The sequence below is a fragment of the Miniopterus schreibersii genome (genome assembly GCF_964146895.1).
Source record: "Miniopterus schreibersii genome assembly, chromosome: 9".
In the NCBI taxonomy this organism is placed as follows: Eukaryota; Metazoa; Chordata; class Mammalia; order Chiroptera; family Miniopteridae; genus Miniopterus; species Miniopterus schreibersii.
Genome location: NC_138118.1, coordinates 70,459,432 through 70,469,032, shown reverse-complemented (window position 1 = coordinate 70,469,032; position 9,601 = coordinate 70,459,432).

Here is a 9,601-nt window from a genome sequence, read left to right as displayed (position 1 = left end):
ATAATAATCTCGGGAGAAAAAGAGGGAGGAGAGAATATGTCTCCCATTTGCATCTCAGAAATCTTCAAAGTAAAATGCGATGCTACTCACAAACAGAAAGAGGGCAACACTCTGGGGTGGGGAAGGAGGCAAGAGTCGGAGCTAGATAGAAACAAATGAGAGAGCAGATCAGGCCCTTTGATTTGGTGCTTTCTGCTGCATATTACTGGTGTGTGTTCAAGAAAGCCATGGGGAGTGGCTCTTTAAAGAAATTATGCAGTAGGCGTCTTTATGTTTCCCAATAATCAACATTTTAGAATGTACATGTCACTTCCCTAAAATAGCACCCTCTTCACCCCACATTGATATTCCCATTCCTGCAAGAACTTATCCAGGTATAGGCCTTATTCAGACAGTAAACATAGGGTATCTTTAAAAAAAAAAAAAAGCAAAATTTATGAATGCAGGACACTGACAATGCTCATTTGAGAGAAACCCTCAGAGACCAAACTTCAATATGTAAGGAGAAATACTAGAGCTGCAAACTGTGACCTGATAGATATTTCAGTGTACACTGCTCATCTCTCCCTCACCCTTTCTCTCTTTTTCGTTATCACCCTCCTCTGAATCTCCCCTCCCTCCCGTCTACATCATGAATAGCATTGGCTTCTATCACCATGCAATCAGTATTATGTTGTTATAATTTCATCTCCAATTTCTAAATATTTACAGTTTGCCCTGAAACTAGTGATTCCTTTTATAGCTTAACGGTTTCCCACAACATTTCTCATCTCCTTCAGTGGGGCTGGGAAGTGCCCTTTAGACAGAGCGACGACTGTCAAAGTGTGGCTATGCCTGGACTGTAGCTACAGGCTTATGGGGGACCTTTAGCATTTTCTTTGCTTTTCTTTTAAGATCTACATCGAGGGTGGGATAGGAGTGAAGAGGCATGGATATTAAGTCTTTTGGATTTGGACAAAGGAAGAGCAGAAAGTGTGTTAGGCCTGGTTTATTTAATTACTGAAGAGAGCAAAAGAGGAAAGGAGAGTGAGAGCTGGGTGCGCATCAAAGGACAATGGCTGGAAAGTTCCTCCCTCCTCTGTCTTTCTGCTTCTACCAACCAGTGGGAAACTGCCAGCTTCTCCTAGAAATTAACTCTCTTTTCTACTGATGGCCAACAGCAGAGAAGTTCTGTTTAGAGAAGTCTGTGCAGAGCCATGGTTCTTTCAGAGAAGTGAAGTAGTGAAGGGTAGAGCAGCTCAATGGAATCACATGGGAGGAAATGTTCCTTGAGCAAGGAACATAAGCAAAGAGCCGCACACCGGACTCCAAAAGCTGTAGTTCTATTTGGGCATGAAAATTTAAATTAAACATTTCATAGAATTTTGGAGTTGTAAGGGACCTTGGAGGTAGCACAATCCAACCATTCCCTTTTATTCTTGCATAAGGAAATTGGAGTTTGAAGGGGGTAAAGGGTGGGGGGCAGGGGAATCAGTAATACTCTCAACAATAAAATAAATTTTAAAAAAAGAAATTAGAGTCTACAGAGATGAAGAGCTATGTCCAGTGGTGATTGGTTTAGACCTTAAACCCAGGTCACCTGAAAGACAAACCGGTGGGCTTTTGCAGACAGTGCCAGGTACAAATATGAATATTTTCATATGCTAGAGTTAGTTATATACATAGGTGTGTACAAGACATTTCTCCGTCAATTGAAAATAGTTATTATGGTCACTAATTACTCAAAAATTCTCTTGAGACTACCACTAAAAAATAAAAATAAGTAAAATAGATTAAACTATCAATAACTTTATTGCAATATATTCTCAACTGTGTCTGTTTCATATGCAAAGAAGAGAAAAGAGAGGACACCAAAGTTCAAGACTCTGACCTCTAAGTGATGAAAATATTTCTCATTTTAAAAATATCAGTAATTGCTATCTCTGATTTCCTCCTGCCTATACTATTTCTTTCAATTTCTCTATTTCTAGCAAGCTCAAGTGTGGCATTTTCTTTTTAATTCAATTAATAGCTGAGAGACCTTGAGCAAGTGACTTAATTGGTTGTGAGATAAGGTGAGGTATTTTATGCAAAAGTGCTTAACCTGGCATCTGGTATAGAATCAGGCCAGTGTTAGCTGTTTTTATTAGTAGTAAGCATTTCTTTTAACGAAAAGAATGAAATGGGAAGGATCGCCTGTATCAGAGAAAAGGTAGGGTTTGGCTACCAGCCTCAGCTCACTGTGAGTAACAGCTGGTCTCTTTATAGGGCTTAGGGTACAGATTACATAAAATATATATATAGGAATAGGAAAGGGTAAAAACTTTCAAAGTTCACCGGTTGTAGCCTCCAGCATTTCACTCAAGCTCATTAGGAAGTTTACATTTATAATGTAATCTCTTTGAAACAGATTTGATTTTTTTTTTTTTTTTTAGTAAGGATCTTGTAAATTAGAACCTTCCCAGGGGGCTAACCTAATACAACTTGTTCCAGAGGTGGAATTCCTTCTGATCAAATATCTTGGAGCAGAAGAAAAATGGTTCTTGAAGGCTCGAGCATACTGGTTTGTGTAATTAGCAGTGAATATCGGAATACCAGGGGCAGAATTAGCAATTAATAATACCCTTGCCCTCAGAACTTCATTGAGCAAAAGCAATACACTGAACAAACATTAAAGAACTGTGCAAATGAGCAGTCCACTGTCCCAGCCCAGCTGCTGTAAAGCACTACCATATGGCTTTATAGTACACCTTTATTTCACCTTGGAGATTAAAAGGCCTTTTTAAAAAATACTATTTCCTAAGGTTGTTCTGTGCTACACACACACGCACAAAAATACCAGTACCCCTCCACATTTGGGGGAAATTGGCTAATGTCTGAAGGTTACAGTTTACATGCTTACCTTTTCCTACTGCCTCATCTGGCCAAGATTCCTATGAATGAAGTCATACTTACATCAAGCAGAGCAATTCAGAAGTGAATTAAATTCCCCTCCCAAACAATGCATGCGGGGACACTCGCCGTGGAAAGGACCGCCGCAGGAATGAGAAGAAGCAGACGCAGCGGTTTCTCCTTAGTTCGACTTGATATTGAAAATGAGGCCCTTAGGTAAGGCAGACTGAGGGTCGGATGAAACGCTGCCTGGCACCAAGAGGGCACCTGATCTATAAGGGGTAAATCAATGCATAAATATACTTTAACATGTCACTAGGGGCCTAATGAACAAAATAAATTAATACACAAAATAGAAACAGACTCATCGATACCGAGATGGGACTGAGAGCTGTTAGAGAGGAGGGGGGTTGGAGGGTCTGGGGGAAAGGCGAAGGGATTAAGAAAAAACAAAATTAAATTTCTAGACACAAGACAGCAGTAGGGCGATTACCAGAGGGAAAGGGGGGTGAGCAGTAGAAGAAGGTAAAGGGGGGTAAATGGTGACGGAAGGAGATTCGTCTCTGGGAGGTGAGCACACAATGCAATCTACAGATGATGCATTACAGGACTGTGTACCTGAAGCCTACAGAATATTATTAACCAATGTCCCCGCAATCAACTCAATAAAAGCTGCCACTAGGGTGGGGGTGTATGAGTTTGCTGTTCTTCGTAAGGAACATCAGAACCCACAGAAGCAGATTCTAATCAGGAAGACCGCTGGTCGATCAGAAACAAAACCTTGGAAGAATCCTGCCACTAAACGGAGGCGGCAGAATTGGAGCGAAGAAGGTAAATGAACAACGTGAGAGCAGTGGTTTTTGAGCACCTCTATGGGGGGAAAGCTTTTTTCCAACACGATCGAGACAGTCCATTAGGTAACAGAGGACAATCCAAGTACAACTGACCCCCGTTAAAAAAAAGAGAGAGATGTACGCCTGGAATATTTTAATGTAAAGCATAAATAAATGTACATTCGGGAGACAAACTCGTAATGGGGACAAAGTCCTGTTCACCGCATAGCCTGCGTCCTTGAACTTTTTCTGTAAAGGGCTAGGTAGTAAGTATTTTAGGTTTTGAGGGTGAGTCTGGCCTCTGTCACTGCTGCTGCTCTGGATTCCCCCCTCCTCCTGCTCCCTCCTCTGCTCCCTCCTCTGCTTGTTTTTATATCTCTTTAATAATGTGACGACCCTGTTGAGCTCACGGTCTGTACAAATGAGCATCACCGGCGAGCTCTGGCCTGCGCCGTGGCCTGTCAGTCTCCAGTGCGCAGGGTCACCGTTGGCACTCCTGTTTTCTTCTTTGCACAAATCACATCCATGATGGATCATGTGTAACTTCCAAGTTCTCTGACTTTTCACTTTAAGTTTAAGCTTTAAATAAATCACCAAATATATGAATGCAGGATTTTAAAAATTTGTGTGTGTTTTTTCAGATTCTTTTACATGTTCCTCATTCATACCTTAGAGCACTTTATAGCTACTCTTTCCAAAGAGTCTTTCCAAAGCATTCCATTTTGTTTTTCTAGAAACATCAGTTAATTTTTGAATTAGAATTTCATAAGTTTGCCTAATGTTCATTTAAATTATAGTACTAACCAAAACAGGAACAAATACATTGGAAACAACATAATGTCTCTTGGGAAACCAATTCCCTTGGAAGAAGCAACGTGGTGGTACAGTGGCCTTGTAGCTGTGAGCCTTCGGCACGCCCTGCACTTTGCTGAGCGTGTTTTGGAAAGAGAAGGAAGAGCCTGGGTGACCCTGTGACTCAATTTAAATGCAGGCCAATTCTGAAGCCCACATGGACTGGCTTGGAAACTATGTCAAAAACTGCATACATTAAATGGTCAAAGAGACGATGCCCCATGGTAGAATAAAAATAGCTAACATATACTGAACACTGAATTCATAGCAAGGGATTTTCCATTCTTTATCTTATTTAATGTTCACCACAGCGCTGTGAGGTGGGTATAGGTGCTAATATCCTACTCTAATATTTAATGCATATAGGACTTTTGCCAAGTTACTTCATTTCCTCACCACTTACTAGATAGAGTAAAAGCATCTACCTAATATGGCTTCTGTCTATTTTTTTAGCAAATGTTTACTAAATACCTGCTACGTGTCAGGCACTGCAGATACAGCAGTGTGTGACCAGTGCCGCTCGCTCAAGGTGTGGTCGCTGGCCCAGCAGCACCGGCATTACCTGGAACTTGTTAGAAATGCCAGTTTTGGGGCCCCAGCCTAGATCTACCCCATGAGAGATGCTGGGATTGGCATTTGGCAACCCACGTTTTAGCAAGCCCTCAGATGGCTCGGATGCATGCTCAAGATTGAGAGCCACTGGCTTAGAAAGTAAGGTCCTCATGGAGCCTACATTACAATAGACCGTTTTGAGCACTATTCCAGTTAATCTCTGGAGGAGCACTCAGACTTCTGCCAGGCACAGACTGAGTGGTCATTAAATATTTGCTATTATTATTAATAGTAGCAGTAGCATCCTAACTATGAAGTTGGGCAAAACTCTAGAATTGCTTTCATTTGACATAAAAACCTTCTGTATTTATGTCAGGGATATGGCATAGCATTAATCATAGGTGACTCTGAAGGCCGACCTGAAAAAGCTTCACAAATGTCATAGAAGAAAATGATCGTTTAAGGGGAGGTCGGGTAACACACCTCACCCCTGTGAGACCCCGATGCAGAGGAGACTGCGCGCCCCACAGGGGAGGCCCGCTCCTCAGCCACGTGCGGTCCAGCACCTGCCCAGCCAGAGTTTACAGTGTTTCCAGGAGAGGTTAAAACGCTGGAGTTTTATATAAAATGACCTGACTTCTAAGTATTTAAACCCAATTCAAATCCTGAATCCAATCAAACAGAGAAGCTCAGAAAGTTGTTTCAGTTCAGAGCCCTCCACGAGCAATCGAGACCATCGTTCGTGACTCTCTTTTCCCGCTGCCCCAGTGCTTTGTGTAGTCTTCTTCCCCTCCTAAAACACATCGACCTAAATTGCTAGATCGGCAAGGAGGCGGGAGGGAGATCAAAGTGTCTGAAATGAGAAATTGCCTCACACGGTGGGATTTAATAAATGCTTATTGAATTAAACTACAACATGAATTAAAGACTTTCAAAGCTCTCAGATTTCAAATATTCAGGTTCACAGAAAAGCGTAGTGCTGTGTTTGTTTCTTTCTTTCTTTTAATATACCTACTTGGTCTTGGTCTAATTCTTTGGAAGGGGTTTCGATTTTGCTCAGAAAAATTCAGATTGCTTCTTATTGTCTCTGAATGTTTCCCTGTCTTTATTCCATTTCTTTGTCCCTGGGGGCTCAGGTCTTAAATTACCAAAAAAAAAAAATCTTGATTTGTAAATGCTATGTTTGCATGCAAACGAGGGGAGGCCGCTTGGTTTGTATGAAAAGAGCTGAAAGCCCGGCAGAGATGCACAAGGCCGGATTCCATATGAGGCACCTCACCCTGCACCCAACATGGTATTTCCAGGCCCCAAGTGAAGTTAAAGTGAGCCATATTATACACCATCATTCAAGCTTGTTTAGATTTTTTCTTTTGATTCATGCCTTTGCTGCATTTTGTACATCCTCTTGGCCATTCTTAGCAGCTGTAACAACACTTGTGGTATTACCAGTAATTTGCAACTTATCAAACATGATTGAACCTTGTTCTTTTGTGTAAACGAAACAGAACTCTTTGGTTGGCTTTCTTTATACTTTGGACATAGTGTAAAGGAAACGGAGACTGTATTTGCATGCCAGACAATGAAACATAACTCACAGTGTATACATGCCTTTGACATTGTAATTACTAGCTGTTGTTTAGATTCCATGTATGGTCACTGGCTTTGGCTGTGTTGAAATCAGCTGTATCAACATTTAATCAAAGTCTTATAGATTTTGGTTGTATATTTTTCTAACGTCAAAATAGAAATGCTGAGACTAAAAAATAGGTTGGGAGGAATGGAAATGTGGTGTGCAATACATTGCAAAAATAATGAACATTCACAGCGTAATAAATGAAGTTCATTCTGAATTTGTCAGTAATAAAATCAAACATCACATGGAGCCCATTTCAAATTAGGATTATTTCTCTAGCATTTCAGCAACTTCTAATTAATTTTGCTTCAGTTTACATTCAAAGTAGCCCCTTTTGCAATGTATTCTGTTGAAATATTATCTGATTTAACATGAAATATTAAAAAGAAAATAATTGTAGGATTTTTGTCGTGAAAAAAATGTAATATATAATGTTTGGAAATCACATGTAGAATATACAGCCAACACCATATCATTTAACACCACATAATATGATAGCATTCAGCAACATAATGACCGGTACTACCTTGTTTCTAAATGGAATACATTTCTGTAGATTTATACATGGGACTTCTAAAGTTTCATGCAGAAGGATTTGGGGGTGGGGGACGGTAGGGGTGTGGGGCAGAGAGGGATGGGAGCAACGATCTGTAATGCCAAATCCAGGCTTTTTTGCTCTATGCCTTTTAACAAAACTCCCAGGATAATGGTCCTCTCTATTCTCTGTGTCCTTTATTGAATATATAGGACTACCCATAAAGTTGAAGAATATAAAGCCATATGCCCACAACAAAATTATGAATACATCAGTTGAAACATATACTACATGATGCTCTATTGAGCATTACCATTCATATTTAAAGAATCAAAGGACACTTCTAATGACATATAAAGCAACTGTGGTACAAATGTAATGCATATTAGGTGTTTCTTCATTTGTTCAACAATTATCATGTACCTAAATATATCGATCACTGGAATTGTTAATACAGGATATAAAAAGACAACTAAGCCTGAGATCTGTCTTCTGTGAGTTTACAACCCCACAGTAAGTAGTGATTATACAACACAGAAAGGAAGCCCTGCAGGAACAACATATAATGTGGGAGTTCAGAAGAGAGAGGAATAGCCTTTGACCATAATGATCAGGAAGCCTTCATGGAAAACGATCTTGAGGAACAGACAGGGTTAAAGAGACTAACAGTCATGTTTTCTCAAGAAGCCAGGGCTGCAAATTTGCGTTTCAGGAGACTAAGTCCATAAGTCTACATAGATGTTTGGAGACTGGAAACATGCTTTAAGTGCAGAATTAGAAGATGAAATTAGAAGAACAAAAGAAAAACCAAGAGACTCTTTCAATGATTTTAGATCGAAAGCAAGAGAGAATAGGCCAGTCTACTGATGTGTGAATGAGTGAAGGAAAAGATCTAGGAGATGGTAGTAGAATTTATGAAGGAGGCTAGGAAAATGGAGATGGATTAAAATTTCAAACTTCAAGGATTTAGGGGATGGTGGACTATTATTAGAAATAAAGAAACTGGGTTAGTAGGACACGTAACAAATTCAGATAAGGGCATGCAAGATTTGCAAATAGGAATCGGCTAGCTGTCACGATCAGCTAGAACTTACAAAAAGAAGAGAGCCGGAGCTGCAGATTCACAAAGTGACTGCCCATTGGATAAGGACAGTTATAAGGAGTTATAAGGACCCAGGAGTTATAAGGAGTTAAGAGTAAAATCTTGAGTGAAAGGTGAAAGGTGCAAGGACATTTGTTGATGAACAAGCTGTACCCAGAGAAAGAAACAGGAGATTCTTGTGTACAAGTCAAGAGAAAGGATTTTCAAGGAGAGTTAGGTTTCAACAATATTAAAATTTTAAAAGAATGTGGAATAAAAATGAATTTGGTAGTTTAGGGATTATTGTGAAGTGTTTATAAGGTTGTTTACAAAATTTTTTTATTAGATTCCTAGACACATACCAATGCAAGAATAAATAATGGAAAAACAGAAATAGTAAATGTATGATGATAGACATTTTTAAGAGAATTGTAGACTGGAAAACATAAGAATCTTTTTCTATTTCCATTGATATACCTAAAATATCCCCTTTTACAGAGAGAATTTTAAGAATTAACAACAAATATTAAGTAAATCCTGATTGCTGCAGAACGATGCAGGAGTCTCCCATAATGAATTTGCCAGCGCCACTAAAAGTGATTTGTAGAATATGAAGCACAGTGAAAATCTTTTATTTATTATTATTGTTTCCATTCACACAGTAAACTGACCGACAAGGCAACTCTTCCATTTAGGCTGTTCTCTGACCTCCAAGTCAGGTAAATGGGTTTTATAATGGTCAAGGATTAGCAAGTTAAACTCAGGGGCGAGTCAAATACACTTTAACTGTAAAAACATTAAGAGAGGTATGTCTGTGTCATAAAGGACTAGCAGGGAACAGGAAATGTTGTTTGTTTTCCTTAATTAAAAGGGACAGAGTTGAGGTTGAAAAAAGGGATTCTTTAGAAAGACAGATGGTATAGAGGAACACTTGAGGAAATAAAAGCTTTCAGATACAAGAAACAAATTGAACTGAGGGGCACTATTTGAATTCTCACATTTGGAGAAAGGGTCTATTTCTTCCCCTGATGTAAGATGGAAGAAAAGTACGATGGCATAGAGGATTTGGAAATGGATAGAAAAGTCACATAATTATATATGCATATAAAAAGGTGAGATTTGGAGTTTGGTATAAATATAATTTCATGGAAAATCAAGAAATTCATATCATATCAATTTTTAAAACACCAAATCCTGTTGCATTTGAAACTATTAAAATAGCACAATTCTACATTCAGTATGAA